Below are 20135 nucleotides of genomic sequence, written 5' to 3' on the forward strand. Positions count from 1 at the left end.
TCAGATAATGTTCAAGTTTCTAGACAGGGGATAAGTGCATTTCTACGACGTTTCCGTCAGAGTGGATCTGTTACTGACTTTAAAGTAAACACTAGACAGAAAATGTTACAGGAAGTACATCTAGAATTTATTGACGAAACAATTCGTTATGATCTAGAAATATCCGCTAGATAAATGTTTATATTTCTAATAAAAAGTGTTTTTGAATGTTAAGGTTCAAAACACATATACGTAAAATATTAAGTCATTTTAACAACATAAATAAATGTACAAATGCACACGACGATTATTTTATAAGATACAAAATTAGTTAACGCGAAAAGTAAACGCGCGTTTACTTTCAAGTGCACGTAAAAAAACAATTGAGAAATCTGTAGTAAACGCCCGTTTACTTTTACGTGCACGTAAAATTAAACTTGTGAAATCTGAAGTAAACGGCCGTTTACTACTGACTAAACGGACACAGAGTAAACGCGCGTTTACTCGAGTAGACATTAGAAATTTCCATTTTGACCGCGTTAACGTTAATGAAGTAAACGGGCGTTTACTAGTAAACGCGAAATTTAAAGTTAACTAACGAAATATGTGCACGCCGCGTTAACTTGCGTTTACTTTATGTAATGCTTGGTCTGCACCCAACTGTATAAAGAATAGTATACATGCTACAATTGTGCAAATATAGGTGTAGTATGTTCTATTATTAACACCAGATATGAAACAGATGTGTCAATTATATTAAATGAAAATGCAAAGAAGACTTCAATGATTAAACATCTATCTTAATATAACTTTGTTGATAATCAAAGGTACTGATTGCACTTACTCATACCTAAATTCTATAAATGTTGATGTACTATGGTATATTTTTAACTCTAAATGTGAAACATATTTGACTATTATATTAAATTGAATTGTGATAAAAAGCACAAGCGATAAACCATAACGTTTCAATATGAAAAAGAATTCAACTAAAAAATCAAGCTAAAATGGCAACGAACCAGTATCGACAAGTACAATGAGCTTATTAAAATATGATGTAATAATTTGTTAAAAGTAGTTCACATCAGCTATTTTTATAAAAGATATTAATGAACAGGTTTGATTACAATTCAACACTGCTCACCGATTCAAAAATATAGACACCCCAGAGGAACAAAATAACTTAACAATCATTCTAGGGACTGACTGACGATCTCTAACCTTTGACTTACTACAACAAAATTTGCATAATCACAAAATATTCACTTAAACAATAGGACATACAAATATCGTCAAATAAACATGTATACCAAACAATGAATATGTTAGTCAGATACATTTGATGTCTTGCATTTAGCGTATAAGAAACTCTCCTTGTTTTTGGTGATGCCATATGGTTAGACAAGAGTCAAATGATTATAAGTTATTATCTGATCCCTAATATGAATAACAATATATATAGTACTAGTATAGGAGAAACACGACGGGTATCACTACTGGAGCAGGCACTGCTTACCCCTCTGGAACAACTCACTGACATTATGTGGAACCAATCAGACGGAACGTAAATATATGTTTCAAACTGGAAAATTGAAATCAATTACTGGGTAAATGTGTTTGTTAATGTAAATATCAGATAAGAATCAAAAAGAAGAAATTGATATTTAATTTATTAATTTTTTTTTCTATTATGTCTGTTGTGGTACGCATATGTCTACTTATTCTTCAGATCCATCATCACACTATTTATCACAACAACCTGAAAAATATCAAACTGTTTAAATAAGCACTACAGTACTAAAAAAATACAAAGAAGTAAAGCTATGTTAGTTTCTTCTCCCTTGTTGAATTTACAACTCAAAATATTTTTTATACTAAGTTGCTACTATTAAGTAAATAGAAAAGGATTTGGTATAAAAACAAAGTTTGAAAATTTACAATTTATGGCTTGGCAGTACCAGCCCAGTAGTCAGCACTTATGTGTTGACTTGAGTTATCATTGATATGTTCATAATTATAAATTAACTGTTAACAAAACTTTGATTTTTTGAAATACTAAGGCTTTTCTACCTCAGGAAAAGATAACCTTAGCTTTTTTGGCAAAACTTTTAGGAACTTTTGGTCCTCAATGCTCTTCAACTTCGTATTTTATTTGGCCTTTTTAACATTTTTGATTCGAGCGTCATTGATGAATCTTTTGTAGATGAAACGCGCGTCTAGAGTAAATATAAAATTTCAATCCTGGTATCTATGATAAGTTTATTTATTCGAACAAGTTTAAAAAACATATACTATTTTTAACATCTTGCTAGGTATTGTACTCTTGTTATCTTATTGTTGTCTCATTTACTACGATGTTAAGTTTTCCTCTTGTACTTTTACTCCTTGTGAATGATGGAAATATTTGGGTGTTTTAAATGGTTAAGAATTCAAAACTTACCCTTTACAGGATGGAAACATGTATGTCCACATCCGTTAAAACATAGTAGTTGTCCAGTCGGACAACCACTAAGTTCTACACATAAACCAATGCCGGGTGGAGGACAAACATCACAACCCATTGCGCCTGAAAAATGTCAAGTTACATTTGCATTCATAGCATAAAGTATATGGTCTGTGTGAGATCTGTGTGATAATGGCTATGTACATTGTGAAAATATAAGTATGAAAAGTAAGTAAGAGGATTAGTGTTAATATCTGTAAAGTAATACATGTAGAGTATACATCAACACAACAACAACAAATAAGTATTTAACAATACACATGGAGCTATATAGTATATCAACCCCAAAGTAATCCCTAGTTTTAGATGTTTAAATTTAACAGACACAAACTAAGATCTGCCAACAGCTCACAATTCTCAAAATATAAAATGAAAAGGTAAGGTATTGGACGCGCAACATCCTGAACATCCTACACCATATACACTTAGACAAACGAGGCGTTTAATAAAAGACAATGACAGTCTTTTCTAAATACCTCCAGAAAAATATTTTGAGAATTGTGAGCTTAATCAATGTGCGCAATTCAATGAAAAGTCGGTCAACAAGAAAAAATCTCATTATCTTACAATGATGTATTGAAATCAGCTCCAGATCATCAAGCAAAAGATAAAGTTCACTAAAAGTACAAAGTTAAAAGAGTTGATACCATTAATTCATTATTTTGCTTAAATTTTTTTTTTTTTTTTAACTGCGATAATTCTTGAGGGCCATAATTCTGCATAGGAATCAGAATTCGATGAGAAAGCATAAGTCATACTTTAAATTTGACGTATGTTTATGTACCAAAATTAGACTCATTTCTGTAGGCACAACGATGAAGTCCGAAGATCACCTTTATTGTGGATGGAAATACAGATTGACGGGACTAGGATAATTTTGTACATCTCTATGCTTCGGTCATTTCGTGACCTTGGTAATGGTATCTGTCGGAATCTGGTAGGTAGAGATATGTTAATCCTAAATGAGAAAAAACGCCAATGCACAATGCTTAATAAAACGTGTAAAACTTTCTTTTTTGAATTATTATGTGGTTTCTGCTATTTCAATTTAAAACTTAAACAATGATGTTGGTAAGTATTAAAACCAATTTTTGTCATGCAATTTTAAACTAATGAAATAACAGATGTTAAAAAATGATCCTACCTTTGCATTTCACAGGCCATCCAATATTGGCACTGTGTGATTGTTGTATTGAATACAAAATCAGAACAGCGATTATTTTGCATGTGTTCATCTTGACAAAATTCTTGTTAATAAATTTACAAGGAAGACTTTATACTTCGTTGCATGTCAAAAGCAACAGATGTGGAAAAAACTAAACGTCAAATTGCTTTATTGATTGCTTCAGCAAGTGATTTTACAGTACAATCTCTATCACAAATACTAGGTCAATTATTCTTATTCTATTTTAGATTTTAAAAGAATGTTTGAGTTAGTGACATTGTTATAAAATCCAATAGAAAATGTCTACTTCGTTCAACATTTAATATGTTTTAATTCATTGTTATCTCTTTATACCCATTAAATATTTATCAAAGGTACCAGGCGTATAATTTAATACGCCAGACCAGCTTTTCGTCTACATAAGACTCATCAGTGACGCTTTGATAAAAAAAAAGTCTGAAATGCAAGACAAGTACAAAGTTTAAGAGCATGGAGGACCAAACGCAATCTCCGTACAGCGCTCGTTTACTTTCCGTATACTTAGTACACTACAATACATATTTAGTGTAGTGATACGAAGTAAGTACTGCGCCGGAGATTGGACCAAACATTCCAAAAATTTGTGCCAATTACGGTTAAGGTAATTTATGCATAGGATAAGAAAATCTTCAGTATTTCGGATAATTTATATTTTTTCAAACAGTAAATGTATAAAAGTGACCATATAATTGATATTTATTTCAACACCGAAGTGCTGACTACTGAGCTTGTGATACCCTCGGGGTCGAAATGTCCGCCAGCAGTGGCATCGACCCAGTGGTGTAAATAAAGCAACGACAATTAGTGTCAATAAATGTACCAGGTAGACTTTACACTTCGTTTAACGTCAAAAGAAAAAGTAACAGATGTAGAAAAAACTAAAAGTCATATTGCTTTAGCTATTGATTTTACACTTCAATCTCTATGACAAATTCCGATCAAATAACCAAATTGTCCTTATTCCATTCTAATGTTTTTGAAGAGATATTGGCAATGGAGTTCATGATATTCGCAAAGTTTATTAAAACCTTATAGAAAAATTCTACTTCGTTTAACTGTTACCACGACAGGAATCAAAATATGTAACGATGAAATCATAGTACAGTCAATTAAGAAATTATTTCGTTTATTTATTTATATGTTTGAAGAATAGACATCAATATGATCAAGCGCCCCCCGGATTCTGTGGTACTGTGGATTCATTTATTTTCGTGGGTATCAATTTTTGTGGAATGCTGAAAACTTGCATATTCGTGGATATTTGATTTCGTGGTTTTGGCAATCTCTGTATAAAAGGCGCATTGGAAATATGTTATTCGTTGAGCCTTTGAATTCACCGGAACCCACGAAAATTGATATCTAACGAATAATGATGAATCCACAGTATTATGTATTTTGTGTATTGATTGTATTAATGAATGACACAGCAACTAACTTCCTACACTAGGAAAGGGTTGAATGGTTGATTGTTTGTGTCAGGTTAAATGTTCATTTGAATATATATATATATATAAGTTCTATGTTTTTCTTTAAACAAAAACAAAAAGACAAAATTGTTTAAGCCAACAAAATAGCAAATCTTCTCTCTTTGTGTATTACTGTGTTGATTTTTAAATGATTTGTTTGTTAGGCTATTAATATCAGAAATTTAAACTATGTTAGTTTATTAATCCTTATTTTCATCAGCATGTTAAAACTATAGGCCCTTAAGAGCTTGTGTCGCTCACTTTGGTCTATTTGCATATTAAACAAAGGACACAAATAGATTAATGACAAAATTGTGTTTTGGTGATGGTGATGTGTATGTAGAGATACTTTATTGAACATTCTTGCTGCCTACAATTATCTCTATCTTCAATGAACTTAGCCCAGTAGTTACAGTTGAAAATCTTTTGTAAAAATTTACAATAATTCACAAAATTTATGAAAATTATTAAAAATTGACTATAAAGGGCTATTACTCTTTAAGGGGTCAATTGACCATCTTGATCATGCTGACTTATTATCTTACTTTTCTGAAAATTATTGCTCTTTACAGTTTATCTGTATCTATAATAATATTCATGATTATAAACAAAAGCTGCAAAATTTTCTTAAAACAACCCAACAACAGGTCGCCTGCTTGGTCTGAAAATTTCAGGGCAGATAGATCTTGAACTAATGAACAATTTAAAACTGTCAGATTTGCTCTAAATGATTTAGTCACAGAGATATGAGCCAAAAACTGTATTTTACCCTATGTACTATTCTAAGCCATGTCGGCCATCTTGGCTCCCGAGCAGGGTCATATGACACATATTTTAAACTAGATACCCTAATGATGATTATGGACAAGTTTGGTTAGATTTGTCTTAGTAGTTTCAGAGTAGAAGATTTTTGTAAAGGTTACAAACATTTATGAAAAATTGTTAAAAAATAATTATAAAGAACAATAATTCCTTAATGAGTCAACTGAACATTTTGGTCATGTTGACTTATTTGTAGATCTTACTTTGCTAAACATTATTACTGTTTACAGTTTATCTCTATCTATAAGAATGTTCAAGATAATAACCAAAAACGGCAAAATTTCCTTAGAATTACGAATTCAGAAGCCAACAACGGGCTGTCAGACTCATCCAATAATTTAAGGGCAGATAGATCTTGACCTGATAAACAAATTTACCCCATGTCAGATTTGCTCTTAATGCTTTGGTTTCAGAGATATAAGACACAACTTACATTTTACCCCCTATGTTCTATTTTAAGCTATGACAGCCATCTTTGTTGGTTGGCCGGGTCATCGAACAAATTTTTTTAAAGTAGACACCCCAATGATGATTGTGGCAAAGTTGGGTAAATTTGGCCCAGTAGTTTCAGAGGAGAAGATTTTTGTAATAGTTTACAGACGACAGACGACGGACGACGGACGACAAGTGATGAGAAAAGTTCACCTGGCCCTTCGCCCTTATGGCCAGGTGAGCTTTAAATCAATATCTGAATCACACTTCAGTCACTTGCGATAAAAACAAATATACAACTAGTCTTCTGAAAGTGTCCACTGTGTTTTTCGACTGAGGGTGTATATTTTATGGCCTGCAAAAATTGTTAACCAAAAATGTCCTGTTGTTTCTTTTTTTTTAAATTCATCATTGAGAGGGAAGGGTTTGATGCATCATCTGCCAAAACTTTTTTTTATGTCTGTAGTATAATTACCAATTTTTGAGTACCAAAAAAACGTGGAAAACACTAATATACATGCATGCATATATTATTGTGTGTATTAAAGACTTGTTCCCATTCGGAATATAAATGAATGTCAACATTTGTAGTATAAACATACATGTCTAAAAAATTAAATTTGAAATGTGATGATAATATTTGTAGTCTGGATGTATATAAATGGTTGAAAGTATCGTGTAATTCCTGCAGAAAAACTGCCAAAGCTATTATAGTTTATTGACCATGAAAATAACAAATTTTGTCGAATTTGAACATCTGAAATTAACGAAATTTTCAAATATTTTGGTTTTTCTGACACAAGAATATCAAAAGTAAATATGTCGAAAAAAAATCAGTTTTTTATAACAAAGCTTCTACCATTAATTTTGTTTTAATGAAAGCTATAACAAAATTTTTTTTAGTAAACACGATGACAGTGCTAAAGTTGAACTCTACACATTTGGATATTCATATTTTATCTTAGCATCTGATCATGACCTTACGACATCGTTTATAACAATCGCTTAATCTTTTTAAAATAATAATGCTGTTAAAGGTGGCACGGTAGTATTTCCTGGCCCATAAGGGATAATGATAGCCTTTTTAGAATTTTCACCACTTTCTAACACTGCAAAAAATTCTACATTCACAGTTAACTGAAGTACTTTCATTTTACTATTCAGAAATTTATTTAAATATGTATCATGACCGTTTACTTTTTTTGCTATTTTCAAAAACCTAAGGCAACTAGTACTTTTAGGTCTTTTATGGTGCAGTGAATACAAAATTTAAAAAAATTCTCAAAAATTCATTTTCATCTGTATGTAAAATTATTTCATATTTTTCTACACCTGATTCATCCCTCATTTGGGAAAGTATGTTCAGTTGATACTGTATTTTTTGTCCAATCACATTGTTTAGATACATTTACCTAAGTAGGGTACACAAAAGAGCAACCTAAATTCTGGAATGCAAATACTACCGTGCCACCTAAACACAGGTAGTAAACAGACACAAGTTATCTACCTTTTATCGGTCGACTCATGTCCAAGTCAACCAGTGGAAGTTTTATTATTGCATCGGAAAGGTAGATATTCCTTTAAAATTCTATAAATGTATAACTATAGTATGGTGTAAAAATTAGTAAAAGTAAGCATAAATATCAGAAACATAGACAAATGAGGCGTAAATGACAATATAAAAAATCAGGTAAATACATTATAATCATACTTCCTTGTATACATTGTAGTACGATAAAATCAAGGTACTGTAATACGGTTAACTCCGATAATCTAATTACTATCTGATTGTTTACGAATTAAAGATAGAGATGTTCATCTCACCGTAGACAAATAATAGTATTATTTCAATTTTCAGTGAATGTTTCGCCTATAAAAGTATAAGATTTGTTCAATTCGATAAGTTCTGTTGTCTTGTCTTGTCTTCGGAATCAAAAGAAACTGTTTCATAATTACATACTATTATAATTTTTTATAAATCACGCTTACTATTCGTAGCACAATTGGGAAGGTTTTAAAAAGAATTAAACAATATCCAAATATTTCACACAGTCAAATGATAGTACACATACATATAATTTTATTGTTTGTCCTATATTACACCAAATGCATTGTATTGTTGATTAATGAAACTGATAGGTGGTAACTAACCTTTACTTTTTGTTTGCAGTATTTTGTTCTGTCAACAACTTCGTAAAAATCCAAATTTTTAAGATCGATTTAAAGGCTTTTAAGTTAAAATATCAAACATTTCCAAGATTTCTTCATCTTTTTGAATTACAAAAATATATAGCTGCGGAACCGTAGCGCGTAGATACTGATGTTATTTTTGTTACTATTTGCGAACCATACAAATAAGATAAGGACCTAAGAGCTACGGTTCTGTAGCTAAAAAAGTTTATGAAAACTTGGAAAATATGAAATGATCAGAATTTAATACACTATCAATAAATACGTCAGATAATCGACATCATTCATAAACTGACCCCTTTAAAGTAAATATTTCCAAATATATCACATTGAAACTATGGTTTTGAAAATTTTATACCACGGACTAAAAGATGATAGAATCAATTATGTACTACTTGTGTATGAACCCTCATAAACCATGAAATTCGAATAAATTTACACCGTATAAATACCTTTAAATATGTTCCATTATCATGATTATAGATCACTAAATTAAATGATATTTTAAGATATTTATAACAATGCTAGCTAAGACGTTTGCCAAATACACAAATGTGAAATTATTTTTTTAATACTAATTACAAATCTATTACCAGGGAATCCATGTCAACAAAACAAAAACAAAACAAATGCTATGAATAAACAAAACATGACATGGAAAAACATACAGTCACATCCTGGCTTATTAAGGTGGGATGACACATTAGCAGTCTAGAGCAGCAACTATTGTAGACAGACTAATAAGAACAAATCATGGGTAACTAATCAATTTACATAAATCGCCTTTAGTGACAGTTTATATATGTAAGTTTCCGAATATTCAGTTTCAAATATAAGTCTGAAGGCAAACAGATATTCCAAATCAAATATATTCAGTTTCACATATAGGTCTATACACAGAATAATTTATCAAATTTAATGACACCACAAAAAAAATAATAAGTGTTTCCTTTTATTTTCAGGAAATGGCGTCAAAATCCCCAAACATGTTCTGTGGAACCTGTGGCAGACGAAGTAAATCCACCAAAGCTGTAAAATATTGTACAGACTGCGAGGACGGACTATGTTCAGACTGCGTAGATTTTCACGGAAGCATTAAAATATGTGCATCCCATCATGTTATAGATGTCAACGTGATTGACGGAAATCCAGTCATTGTCAATAAATCATGCGATGTTCATCCGGATATGGTTTTAGAATACTTTTGCTCTGACCATGATACATTGTGTTGTCGGTTATGCATTGCCAGTGATCATCGCTCTTGTGACAAACTACTGCCAATTGAAGTAGCTGCCAAAGGAGTCAAAAGTTCAACCATGTATGAAGAAATTAACACAGATGTCCGTATTCTCATTAATGCTGTTAACGAACTCGAAGATAAAAAGAGAAAGGGCATGGTCAGTCTTAATAATAGTAAGGCGTATGTTCAGCAAGAAGTTTAAACCTTGAAGAAACAATTGCAGAAGCGCATTCAAGAAATGGAAGAAGCTGTCATGTCTGAAATTGACGAAATGCATACAAACGTGTCAAAAGAATCAAGTGACGACCTTGAAAAAATATGCGATCGACGAAAAAAGATACAAAATATTTCTGAACAGTTTGAATCCTTCACAACACAAGGATCAGACAGTCAAATATTCATGTTCATTTATGATATAAAAAAAGAACTGAACTGTAATGCAAATGATTTTCAAGAACTGCTATCGTCCCAAAATGATGTTTCTCTTTCGCTTAAAGAGTCTGATTTGTTGTCCGTTATGAAGTCATTTGGTTCCATTGAAATAAAGAAGTCTTGTCTTGATATCAAATACCAACCGTTTAATGTCAAGCAAGCACAATACCTGCATCTGCAGAGAAAGATGCTTACATAATTCAAAGTTGATGTTAAATTCAAAGTATCTGGTGCAGGTATTGCCGGCATAGGTGTGACAAAAGACAATAGATTGTTTCTGTGTAATCAATCTGGTATCGACCTATTTGTTATGTCAGACAAAGGTCAACAGTTGGCAATCATTCAAATGGACGGAGTACAGTGGGGGATAGCTATGGAAGAAGATAAAAATTTAGCAGGGATTACACTACCAGGAATAAACTCTATTCAACCAGTAGATATAGTTACAATGAAGAAAGGACAACTGATCAAAGTACCCGAACGATGTAATGGTATTGCTCTTATTGACGATCAAATTGCTGTTGGTTGTACCAGCAAAATATATATTATAAGTAAAACAGGTGAAATAAAGAAGACACTTGATGTTGGAATCAACAGTATATACTCAATATCAGTTGGACTCAAACATCAACTTTACTATGCTCAGGCTTATACAGGAAAGTCTACATTGAAAAGTGTAGGATTAGATGGAACAGTTACGTCTGTTTCTTCTGAAAATACTTACCACGTAATTGATGTTAAAACCGACAGAACAGGGAATACATATTTACTGGAATACAAAGCAGCAAATTTTAAATTGTTTTCATTTGAAGATAAATCTATTAAAACTATTTTGACACAAAAGGATGGACTGAATATGCCATATGGCTTTGCTTTCAGTAATGATTTTTCTAAACTGTTTATTTCAAATTTCGCTACCAAAGAGATATTGGTATTTCTGTGCACATAAAAAAAAAACAAAGAATAATCGGTTCAAAAGTAAATCAACATGTATTTTTGCATCTGTTTGAATAAAGAAGTTAGTTTTTATTTTTTTTTATAACTATAGCATTTTAAAAAAGTAGTTTGGTTTTAATATAAAGACATTTGTATGGGAGGAAACTATACGAATCTTATTACTGGTGATTTCCAATGAAATACTATGAATTATTGTAAAACAATTCTTGCGAACAGTGCTTTCTTATTTCTTGTTGTAATCACTTAAGTTGTTACATGGGTTCATCGAGTAACATTGATAACTGGCTGACATAATATTGTCTTTGTGTATATATTTACCGAATCAAAAACGATCAACAGGTGAGTTTTGTATTGACTATTTAGCTCGTATGGCATTACTATATGTCCTAAGGCTCATACAGATGAGAACAGTAAAACGTGATAAGTTTGACTTTTAAGAAATAAAGCCACTAATTCATCCTGCTCATAGCCACATTCCATGTGTTTAATTCCGCAACTTCAAGCATGAATAGCTACTCTTTCTTAGGTTAAGACACAATACTATATCATGACTAGTACTGAAAAATTTATAAAATTGAGAATAGAAATGGGGAATGTGTCAAAGAGACAACAATCCGACCAATGAGCAAACAACAGCCAAAGGCCACCAATGGGTCTTCTATACAGCGAGAAACTCCCACACCTGAAGGCGTGCTTTAGCTGTCCCCATAACAAAAATATATACTAGTGATAATATACATCATACTTAACTCCGAAATATACACATAAAACTACAATTTAAAATCATACAAGATTAACAAAGGCCAGATGCTACTGCTTTGGAACAGGCGCAATAATGCAACAGGGTTAAACATGTTTTCGGAGATCTCAATATTTTAACGATGTCGGTGTCAGCAATACTCGAACCTAAACAATTGAAACCGAAGTATGCATAAGCACTTGAAAAGGTGAAAGATACATGTATAAAGCCCTGATGGGACTTTTGTCAAATCCATGCATCTTCAAACAGCATGTTTTGAATTCGAAGCATTTGAAGCACTTACTTTTAGTTTTCCTTCATCAAGAAATCTTAAAAAAAATAAATACAAATAGGAATTATCATAAATATGGAACATTCTTCACAATATTCTAGAGGACACAGTTTACAAAATCTGTATTCTAAAACTACAATCATAATTACATAAAACTCTTAAAGTCTAGCTGCGGTATAAATTGTTGAGTGTCTACGGGTCTAATTTCAGCTGTTCGTCGGAAGATGTGAAAAGGACGCAACAAATTCTTCTTTAGCGGTGCTTAGGGAATAACATATTATTTAAACAGTCTAGTCTTTTTGTACTTTATACTGGCACGAAAGTTGAAAATTTGTTTTATCTTCTTTGTTGTTTTCTAAATCTAAGAAAATTATTTTCGGTGAACGAAAAGTTCCCTCCTCATGCTTAGCTCTGAATCCTTGTCCGCATGATTGAATATATTGATTGCCAGTGGTCATTTGCGATAATATTGATCTTGCAAATTTAGATTAGATCCCGTATTTTTAATACATTCATATCAAGCATCATTGATATACTCATCTTATAGATAAAATAGAGGCGCGAAAAAATATCGAAACGTTGAACTTTTATGGTTTTAATCTTTATTCGATTGTCTAAAGTACACATATGTTTCACTGACAATCATACTATATCTTCTGGTAGTAATATTGAAATTTATTGCTAAAAGGTGCAAATTAAAAAATCATTTATTAAATTAACATATATGTTGATTATTAAGCAGTAAAAGATCAAATACACATCCTTGTTTTGTCTGTCTTGTGTTTATCTATTTGTGTTTCTTTTTGAAGAGGTCCTATATGTTGTTCTTAATTATCATTATCTGTTTTTACAATTTGATTGCATTGAAACTATTCATTAGATTTCAAAGCATTAATAACAGACAGTTTGTAAACAAGGATACATAATTTTTTGAGACAAACTGTACAAAAGAATCGTATACCTAAGCTTATGTTGATCTATTATGTATTACATTTTCAAGTTGAATCGAGCATGTCCTAGTTTAGTACGTATAATGCGTCGCTTATTGATTGTATTAATGAATGACACAACAACTAACTTCCTTAGAGATATTGGAGCAAACTTGAAAAGTGTCAGGTAAAATATTCACATGAATATATCCGTTCTATGTTTTCTCTCAACTAAAACAAAAAGAAGAAATTGTTTAAGCCAACAAAATAATAAATTTTCTCTCTAATTGCTTGACTACGGTGTGTTGATTTTCAAATGATTTGTATGGAAGGCTATTAATATCAGAAATTAAACAATGTTAGCTTATATCATCATCGACATGTTAAAAAAAACAATATCTGAATCACACTTTAGCCACTTGCGACAACAACAAATACAACCAGTCGTCTGAAAGTTTCCACTGTGTTTGTCGTATGAGGGTGTTTATTTTTAAGACATACAATAAAATGTTTACCGAAAATGTTCTCTCGTTTATTTATTTTTTTAAAATTCATCTTGAAAGTGAAGGGGTTGATGCACCATCCGTCGAAATTCTGTTGAAATTCACCATTTTATGTCTACAAAAGTAAATTTAAAATGTCATGCTTATATTTGTAATCGTGGTTGAAAGTATCTTAAAATTGCCATAGCTATTATTATTTGTTGACAATGAAACTTTGCCGAATTTCACCATTCGAAATTTACGATTTTTTTAAAACAATTTGGCGAATTGTTCTTTAATGAACAAGAAAACAAAATATATCGAAAAATTTCTACCTTCTTCATGTTCTACTGTTAAATTCGTTTTGATGAAAGCTAGAACAAAACAAAATGCTTGTCTTGTAAAAATCATAGCAGCTAACGTCCCTCTTCCCCGCCCCGTTCACGCATACCCCCATACAAAGTAAATGGCGAAATAAACTTATATGTTAATATCCACCTCATTTAATTTAAATATAAATCTGAAAAATACATATCTCCATCGTTAAATGATTTACAATATTAATACGGTTAAACACAGGTAGTAAACAAACACAAGTTATCTACCTTTTATCGGTCGACTCAAGTCCAAGTCAACAAGTGGAAGTTTTACTATTGCATCGGAAAGGTAAATATTCCTTTGAAATTATATAAATATATAACTGTAGTATGGCGTTGAAGTGTAAAAATTAGTAAAGGTAAATATTCCTTATAAATATAAATTCAAGTAAATCCATACTTCCTTGAATAGTTCGATAAAATAAAAGTACTGTCGACGGGTTTACTCCGATGATCTTAATACCTGATTGTTTACGAATTAAAGAAAGAGATATTCATCTCACCGTAGACAACTGGTAGAATTAGTGTTTACATTTTTAGTGAATGTTTGGCATATAAAAATAAAGCATTTGTTTAATTCGATAAGTTCCTTTGTCTTGTCTTGTCCTGTATTCGGGGCAAACAGGGACATATTCACAATTATATATATAAATGCATATCAAATGTTAAGACAAATACATGAACATAATGAAAGGTGTGAATATTTAATTTGTTATCGTAGCACAATTGGGAAGGTTTTAAAGAGAATCTAACAATATCCGAATTTTTAAAGATATTCCACATAGTACACATACAAGCTTATAAATTTTACATTATTTTGTTCGTCCTATATTACATGTATTATTCACTTCATTGAAATGCTGATTGATGAAACTGATAGGTGGTTACTTACATAACATTTTTATTCATGCTGTTTTATTTGCAGTATTTTGTTATGTCAACTTTATGAAAATAAAAATTTAAAAGAACAATTTCAAAGCTCTTTATTTTAATATCAAACTTTTTCAAGATTGCTCTATCTTTTTGAATTAATATGTTTGTGTTTAATATAATATAACTATCTATACTTAAGTACCTCTATATCAATAACTTGACGCTTCCTCGAGTAAATGTAATGTTAAAACTACCATAAGCATATTTCAGTTTAATATGATTACACCAAATTCTGAATTGTGTCCAAGAAAAAAAGCACACAATTTTGCATTTTATGTTTGATCACATCTGGTCCAGATTTTTTGTTAAAATCTAAAAGTATATATATGACTAAGTATTAGGGGTCTTCTCATCTCCTGTTCTTATATGTAATTTCAATGTCTATGTAATCATATTTTGGGTAAACCAATATAATCTGGTAGCCATGGTGTAGCAAGAATCACTCAAAGTGGCATTCCACACCACTAAAAAAGAAAGAAACGTTGTAGGGTATAAATTAGCAATGTTATAACACTTACATACCAGAATTATTTTTTTTTGGCATTTTTATCTTGAGATGAAATCTCTGTTCTGTACTGTTTTACGTTTTCATTTTCGTGTCTATTTCTGTGTGTTATCCAGAATTATAATGCCATCGATCTGAATTTCTATTTTTGTTTACATACAGATGACGAGTTTATATCTACATATATAAGAGTTAATCCTTGTAATGATAATGTTTTATGAATTATAACAATGTTTCCTTTTATCTTGAGGTCTGCAAAAGATATAGCTGCAGTACCGTAGCTCTTAGGTCCTGATGTTATTGTCTTACTATTTGCGGACCATAATAAAAATAAAATAAGGATCTTAGAGCTACGATTCTGCAACTATAAAAAGTGTATAAAAACTTCACATATCTGAAATGATCAGAATTAAATACACTAGCAATAAATACGTCAAATAATTGACATCATTCATAAACTGACCCCTTAAAAGTAAATGTGTCCAAAAATATCAAATTGAAACTAGTATGTTTTTGAAATCTTGATACCACTGACTTAAAGATAATACAGTAAGTTATGTATTACTAGTATATTAACCCTCATAAACCATAAAATTCGCTTGAATTTACATCGTATAATTATCTATAAATATTTTTTTCTCCAATTATAGATTACTTAATTCAGTGATATTTTAAGATAATTATCACAATGTTAGCTAAGATACAAATACAAATGTGAACTATTTTTTTTTAATAATAATTACAAATCTATTACGTGGAAATCCGTGTCAACAAAACAAAAACAAAACAAATACTATTAAAAACAAAATATGGCATGGGAAAACATACACTCACATATTTAGGTGTGATGACACATAGGCAGTCTTGAGCAGCAGCTATGGTAGACAGACTAAGAGTAAGAAATAATAGGTAACTGATCAATTTACATACATCGCAACTTGTTTGTGTAAGTTTTCGAATATTCAGTTTCAAATATAAGTTTACAGGCAGACAGATATTCCGCATCAAATATATTCAGTTTCAAATATATGTTTGAACGCAGACAAATTGATCAATTTAATAACACCAAACTGATAAAAAATAAAAGTGTTATATTTTATTTTAAGGAAATGGCGTCAAAATCCCCAAACATGTTTTGTGGAACCTGTTCAAGACGAAGTAAATCCACCAAAGCTATAAAGTACTGTACAGACTGTGAGGATGCACTGTGTTCAGAATGTTTAGATGTCCACGGAACAATTAAAGCATGTGCGTCCCATCATGTTATAGATGTCAACGTGATTGACGGAAATCCAGTCATTGTCAATAAATTATGCGATGCTCATCCGGGTATGGTTTTAGAATACTTTTGCTCTGACCATGATACATTGTGCTGTCGGTCATGCATGGCTAGTGACCATCGGTCATGTGACAAACTGCTGCCAATTGAAGTAGCTGCAAAAGGAGTCAAACGTTCAACCATGTATGAAGAAATTAACAATGATGTCCGTATTCTCAATACTGCTGTAAACGAGCTGGAGGATAAAAAGAGAAAATCCATGCTCAGTCTTAATGACAGTAAGGAGATTGTTCAGCAAGAAGTTACAAACTTGAAGAAACAATTGCAGAAGCGCATTCAAGAATTGGAAGCAGTTCTCATGTCTGTAATAGACAAAATGCATACAAACCTGTCAAAAGAATCAGGTGACGACCTTGAAAAAATATGCGATTGACAAAAAAAGATGCAAAATATTTCAGAACAATTTAAATCCGTCACAACACATGGATCAGAAAGTCAAATATTTATGTTCATTCATAATATGAAAAATGAATTGAACTGTCAGGCCAATGATTTCGAAGATCTGTTATTGTCACAAAAAGGTGTATCTCTTTCGTTTATAGAATCCGATTCGTTGTCTTTTATCAAATCATTTGGTTCAGTGGAAATGAAAGAGGCTTCCTTTGATATCAAATACAAGCCGTTTAAGGGTCAGCAAGCACAAAACCTGCAGCAGAAGAGAAAGATACCAACACAATTTAAACTTGATGTCAAATTCAAAGCAGCTGGTGCAATTATTGCCGGTATAGGTGTGACAAAAGATAATAGATTGTTCCTATGTAATACTGCCAGTAGCAATTTATATGTTATGTCAGACAAAGGTCAACAGTTGGCAACGATACAAATGGACGGACCTCAGTGGGGGATAGCTATGGAAGAAGAAGCGAATTCAGCATGGGTCACACTACTAGATAAACATTCCGTCCAGGCAGTAGATGTCGTTACAATGAGGAAGAAAGGACAACTGATTAAATCACCCGGACGATGTCATGGTATTGCACTTATTGACGATCAAATTGCTGTAGGTAGTTACGGTAGAATATACATTATGTGCAAAACCGGTGAGATAAAGAAGACACTTGATGTTGGAGGCAGCGAGGTACACTCCATATCAGTTGGACAAAAAAATCAACTTTATTATGCTCAGGGTAATATAGGAAAATCCACACTGAAAAGCGTAGGATTAGATGGATTAGTTACTTCTATCTCTGCTGAAAATGTAAACTACCTGATTGGTGTTAAACTCGACAGAATAGGAAATGCATATTTACTAGAATGCGCAGCAGCACATTTTAAAATTTATTCATTTGAAGATAAATCTATTCAAACATTTTTGACAAAAAATGAAGGACTGAATAATCCATATGGCTTTGCTTTCAGTAATGATTTTTCTAAACTGTGTATTTCAAATTGCAATACCAAAGAGATATTGGTATTTCAGTGCACATAAAAAACAAAGAATAATCGGTAGAAAAGTAAATGAACATGTTCATTTGCATGTTTGAATAAAGACGTTACTTTTCAATTTTTTATGACTATATCATTGAGTTTTTTTCTTTTATTAGAAAGACATTTCGTATGAAAGAAAATAATACGAATTTCCCATGCAATACTACGAAATATCTTAAAACAATTCATGCGAACAGTGCTTTCTTATTACTTGTCGTCATCACTTAAATTGTTACATTGGGTTCATCACGTAACATTGATAACTGACCCAAAAAAGTATTGTCTCTGCGTAGATATGTACATAATCTAAAACGATAAACATGTGAGTTTTGTATAGAATATTTAGCTTGTAAGGCATTACTATCTGTCCAAAGGGTCATATAGATGAGGACAGTAAAAAGTGATACGTACCCTATTAAGAAATAAAGCCGATCATTCATCCTGTTCATAGCCCCATTGCTTCTGTTTTTAATTCTGCATTTTCAAGCATTAATAGCTACTTTGTTTTGAGTTAAGAAAGAGCACTGGCTATGGTTACATGGAAATGTAACAATAATTAAAAAAAATATTGTTACATTGGAGACTAATTACCGGAATATAGCGTGGGGTAAGGAACCGATTAATTACTGATGCGACAATAATATTTGTGTCTACAGTTACATTATGTTATTGTTACATTAAGTACTGCTAGTAGGCTAGATTTTTTAAACTTAAACCTTCTATAGTTTTGTTGCTTAATTCTTTGGTATGTAGTGAATAATTTGAGTAATAATGATAATAATAATAATAATACTATTTAACAAATAGTGTTCAAATTGTTTTAAGTGTAAATTGTTTTGATGTTCATAAAGATACTAAACTGATTGAGAATGGCAATAGGGAGTGTGTCAAAGAAACATCAATCTGACCAAAGAGCAGTTGAGTAGTGTCAAAGGCAAAACAAATAGTTCAATGGTTCGTTGTTAAGAACTTAATCTGAGAAAAGTGTTAATTTCAATGTATTTATTGGTTTGTGATGGCTGTTTGGAGTTGTTTCACAAAAAATGCGTCGGACTATAACATGCTCAAAAACAACATACTGTGGATATGTGGAAAATGTCTTTGTCAATAAAAAAAATTAAAAAAAATGTATGCAATATTGCGCATTTCGTCTACATAAGACTCATCAGTGACGCTCAGATTAAAATAATTATAAATCCAAACAGAGCATATAATTAATATTAATGTTAACACACATGTGCTGACTACTGGGCTGGTAATACCCTCTGGGACGAAACGTCCACCAGCAGTGGTATCGACCGTATGGTAAATATTTGTCAAAGGTACCAGGCTTATAAATTAATACGCCAGACGCGCGTTTTATCTTTATAAGACTCAGTGACGCTCAGATCAAAATGGTTAGAAACCCACACAAGTATAAAGTTGAAGAGCATTGAGAACCAAAACAAATACAAAAAGTTGTGCCAAATACCGCTGTGGTAATCTATGCCTGGGATTAGAAAATCCATAGTTTTTCGAATAATTCATACTTTTGCAGTAAACAGTAAATTTTCAAAAAATGACCATATAATTGATATTCATGTCAATACTGAAGTGCTGACTACTTGGCTGGTGATACGAAATGTCCACCAGCAGTGGCATTGACCCAGTGGTGTAAATAGTTATCAAAAGTTCCAGGCTGATTATTTCAATAGCCAGACACACGTTTCGTCTACATAAGACTCATCAGTGTTTCGTCTTCTAACTATAGAAGGTCTAAGTAACGCTTTTATCGAAACGGTTAGAAACCTTTAGAAGTATAAAGTTAAAGAGCATAGAGGACCCAAAATTCCAAAAAGTTCTGCAAAATACGGCTATGGTAATATATGCCTGGTTTAAGAAAACCC

At 31.6% G+C, this 20135-nt stretch overlaps 3 long non-coding RNA genes across 3 annotated transcripts; 2 read left to right on the top strand and 1 right to left on the bottom strand.

Moving 5' to 3' along the window:
* Positions 1 to 1629: 1629 nt before the first annotated feature.
* On the bottom strand, positions 1630 to 3768 carry LOC143074709 (uncharacterized). Its single transcript, XR_012978022.1, has 3 exons — positions 3627 to 3768; positions 2420 to 2545; positions 1630 to 1738 (listed from the first exon to the last, which is right to left on the bottom strand). It is a non-coding gene; the product is annotated as an uncharacterized LOC143074709 (long non-coding RNA).
* A 4108-nt stretch (positions 3769 to 7876) lies between these two features.
* LOC143076329 (uncharacterized) lies at positions 7877 to 11297 on the top strand. The gene is made up of 2 exons (XR_012978617.1): positions 7877 to 7974; positions 9559 to 11297. It is a non-coding gene; the product is annotated as an uncharacterized LOC143076329 (long non-coding RNA).
* Positions 11298 to 14237: 2940 nt separating this feature from the next.
* On the top strand, positions 14238 to 18338 carry LOC143076330 (uncharacterized). Its single transcript, XR_012978618.1, has 2 exons — positions 14238 to 14333; positions 16589 to 18338. It is a non-coding gene; the product is annotated as an uncharacterized LOC143076330 (long non-coding RNA).
* Positions 18339 to 20135: the final 1797 nt, after the last annotated feature.

This window comes from Mytilus galloprovincialis, chromosome 5 (genome assembly GCF_965363235.1).
Source record: "Mytilus galloprovincialis chromosome 5, xbMytGall1.hap1.1, whole genome shotgun sequence".
Lineage (NCBI taxonomy): Eukaryota > Metazoa > Mollusca > Bivalvia > Mytilida > Mytilidae > Mytilus > Mytilus galloprovincialis.